This window comes from Arachis hypogaea, chromosome 15, assembly GCF_003086295.3.
Source record: "Arachis hypogaea cultivar Tifrunner chromosome 15, arahy.Tifrunner.gnm2.J5K5, whole genome shotgun sequence".
Classification (NCBI taxonomy): domain Eukaryota; kingdom Viridiplantae; phylum Streptophyta; class Magnoliopsida; order Fabales; family Fabaceae; genus Arachis; species Arachis hypogaea.
This window is the reverse complement of record NC_092050.1, coordinates 23,944,661-23,948,504: the sequence shown is the minus strand read 5'-3', so window position 1 is coordinate 23,948,504 and position 3,844 is coordinate 23,944,661. Positions and strand designations below refer to the sequence as shown.

The 3,844-nt window shown below is 43.1% G+C and overlaps 1 non-coding gene across 1 annotated transcript; it reads left to right on the top strand.

Annotated features, from left to right (window-relative positions):
• The first annotated feature begins 3,072 nt into the window (after positions 1-3,072).
• Positions 3,073-3,180, top strand: LOC112752661 (small nucleolar RNA R71). The gene has a single exon (XR_003177086.1). It is a non-coding gene; the product is annotated as a small nucleolar RNA R71 (small nucleolar RNA).
• The last annotated feature ends 664 nt before the right edge of the window (positions 3,181-3,844 follow it).

Sequence of the window (3,844 nt, the reverse complement as noted above, 5' to 3'; positions counted from 1 at the left end):
TCTTCCATTGAGCGCCATCTTCACAGATGTCTATGAGGACTTGGTCCAACCTTTGATCAAAGTTGACCCTTCTAGTGTAGGGGTGTGCATCTCCTTGCATCATGGGCAAGTTGAATGCCAACCTTACATTTTCCAGACTAAAATCCAAGTATTTCCCTCGGACCATTGTAAGCCAATTCTTAGGGTCCGGGTTCACACTTTGATCATGGTTCTTGGTGATCCATGCATTGGCATAGAACTCTTGAACCATTAAGATTCTGACTTGTTGAATGGGGTTGGTGAGAACTTCCCAACCTCTTCTTCGGATATCATGTCGGATCTCTGGATATTCGTCCTTTTTGAGCTTGAAAGGGACCTCGGGGATCACCTTCTTCTTGGCCACAACTTCATAGAAGTGGTCTTGATGCACCCTTGAGAGGAATCTCTCTATCTCTCATGACTCGGAGGTGGAAGCTTTTGCCTTCCCTTTCCTCTTTCTAGAGGTTTCTCCGGCCTTTGGTGCCATTAATGGTTATGGAAAAAACAAAAAAGCTTTAGCTTTTACCACACCAAACTTAGAAGGTTTGCTCGTCCTCGAGCAAAAGAAGAAAGAAGAGAGTAGAAGAAGAAGAAATAGAGGAGATGGAGGGGGCTTAGTGTTTCGGCCAAGGGGGAGAAGTAGTGTGTATGTTGTGTGAAAATGAAGGAGTGAAGATGGGTTTATATAGGAGTGGAGGGGGGTATGGTTCGGCCATTATGGGTGGGTTTGGGTGGGAAAGTGGTTTAAATTTGAATGGTGAGGTAGGTGGGGTTTTATGAAGAATGGATGTGAGTGGTGAAGAGAATGGTGGGATTTGATAGGTGAGTGGTTTTTGGGGAAGAGGTATTGAGGTGATTGGTGAATGGGTGAAGAAGAGAGAGAGAGGTGGGGTAGGTGGGGATCCTGTGGGGTCTACAAATCCTGAGGTGTCAAGGATATCTCATCCCTGCACCAAGTGGCGTGCAAAAACGCTCCTTTCTGCCAATCCTGGCGTTAAACGCCAGGTTGCTGCCCATTTCTGGCGTTTAACGCCAGCTTCTTGCCTATTCCTGGCGTTAAACACCAGTCTGGTGCCCATTTATGGCGTTAAACGCCCAGAATGGTGCCAGACTGGGCGTTTAACGCCCATTCTGCTACCCTTACTGGCGTTTAAACGCTAGTAAGTTTCTCCTCCAGGGTGTTTTGTTTTTAATACTGTTTTTCCTTCTGTTTTTGCTTTTTCAATAGTTTTTGTGACTTCACATGATCATCAACCTACAGAAAACATAAAATAACAAAAGAAAATAGAAATTTAACATAGATAATTAAAATTGGGTTGCCTCCCAACAAGCACTTCTTTAATGTCAATAGCTTGATAGTGGCTCTCATGGAGCCTCACAGATGTTCAGAGCAATGTTGGAACCTCCCAACACCAAACTTAGAGTTTGAATGTGGGGGTTCAACACCAAACTTAAAGTTTGGTTGTGGCCTCCCAACACCAAACTTAGAGTTTGACTGTGTATTGAGAGAAGCTCTTCATGCTTCCACTCCATGGTTACAGAGGGATATCCTTGAGCTTTAAACACAAGGGAGTCTTCATTCACTTGAATGATCAATTCTCCTCTGTCAACATCAATCACAGCTTTTGCTGTGGCTAGGAAGGGTCTACCAAGGATGATGGATTCATCCATACACTTCCCAGTCTCTAGGATTATGAAATCAGCAGGGATGTAATGGTCTTCAACCTTTACCAAGACATCCTCTACAAGTCCATAAGCTTGTTTCTTTGAATTGTCTGCCATCTCTAGTGAGATTCTTGTAGCTTGTACCTCAATGATCCCTAGCTTCTCCATTACAGAGAGAGGCATGAGGTTTATGCTTGACCCTAGGTCACACAGAGCTTTCTCAAAGGTCATGGTGCCTATGGAACAAGGTATTAAAAACTTTCCAGGATCTTGTCTCTTCAGAGGTAATATCTGCCTAGTCAAGTCATCCAGATCTTTGATGAGCAAGGGGGGTTCATCCTCCCAAGTCTCATTACCAAATAACTTGGCATTTAGCTTCATGATTGCTCCAAGAAACTTAGCAACTTGCTCTTCAGTAACATCTTCATCCTCTTCAGAGGAAGAATACTCATCAGAGCTCATGAATGGTAAAAGTAAATTCAATGGAATCTCTATGGTCTCAGTGTGAGCCTCAGATTCCCATGGTTCCTCAATAGGGAATTCCATGGAGGCCAGTGGACGTCCATTGAGGTCTTCCTTAGTGGAGATCACTGCCTCTTCCTCCTCTCCATGTTCGGCCATGTGAGACGTGTTTATGGCCTTGCACTCTCTCTTTGGATTCTCTTCTGTATTGCTTGGGAGAGTACTAGGAGGGAGTTCAGTAATTTTCTTACTTAGCTGACCCACTTGTGCCTCCAAATTTCTAATGGAGGACCTTGTTTCAGTCATAAAACTTTGAGTGGTTTTGATTAGATTAGAGACAATGGTTGTTAAGTCAGAGTGGCTTTGCTTAGAATTCTCTGTCTGTTGCTGAGAAGATGATGGAAAAGGCTTGCTATTGCTAAACCTGTTTCTTCCACCATTATTGTTGTTGAAACCTTGTTGAGGTCTCTGTTGATCCTTCCATGAGAGATTTGGATGATTTCTCCATGAAGAATTATTGGTGTTTCCATAAGGTTCTCCCATGTAATTCACCTCTTCCATTGCTGGGTTCTCAGGATCATAAACTTCTTCTTCAGAGGAAGCTTCCTTAGTACTACCTGTTGCTGCTTGCATTCCAGACAGACTCTGAGAAATCATATTGACTTGTTGGGTCAATATTTTATTCGGAGCCAGTATGGCATTCAGAGTATCAATGTCAAGAACTCCTTTCTTCTGATTTGTCCCATTATTCACAGGGTTCCTTTCAGAAGTGTACATGAATTGGTTATTTGCAACCATCTCAATGAGTTCCTGAGCTTCTGCAGGCGTCTTCTTCAGATGAAGAGATCCTCCAGCAGAGCTGTCCAATGACATCTTGGACAGTTCAGACAGACCATCATAGAATATACCTATGATACTCCATTCTGAAAGCATGTCAGAAGGGCACCTTCTGATCAATTGCTTGTATCTTTCCCAAGCTTCATAGAGGGATTCACCTTCCTTCTGTCTGAAGGTTTGGACTTCCACTCTAAGCTTGCTCAATTTTTAAGGTGGAAAGAACTTTGCCAAGAAGGCATTGACTAGCTTTTCCCAAGAGTTCAGGCTTTCTTTAGGTTGTAAGTCCAACCATGTCCTAGCTCTGTCTCTTACAGCAAAAGGGAAGAGCATAAGTCTGTAGACCTCAGGATCAACCCCATTGGTCTTGACAGTGTCACAGATTTGCAAGAATTCAGCTAAGAACTAATGAGGATCTTCCAATGGAAGTCCATGAAACTTGCAATTCTGTTGCATTAGAGAAACTAATTGAGGCTTAAGCTCAAAGTTGTTTGCTCCAATGGTAGGGATTGAGATGCTTCTCCCATAGAAGTCGGGAGTAGGTGCAGTAAAGTCACCAAGCACCTTCCTTGCATTGTTGGCATTGTTGTTTTCGGCTGCCATGGCTTCTTCTTCCTTGAAAAGCTCTGTTAGGCCCTCTAGAGAAAATTGTGCTTTAGCTTCTCTTAGCTTTCTCTTCAAGGTCCTTTCAGGTTCAGGATCAGCTTGAACAAGTATGCCTTTATCTTCTCTCCTGCTCATATGAAAGAGAAGAGAACAAGAAAGTAGGGAATCCTCTATGTCACAGTATAGATATTCCTTGAGGTGTCAGAGGAAAAGAAGAATAGAAGGAGGAGGTAGATAGTAGAGAATTTGAACTTATCAA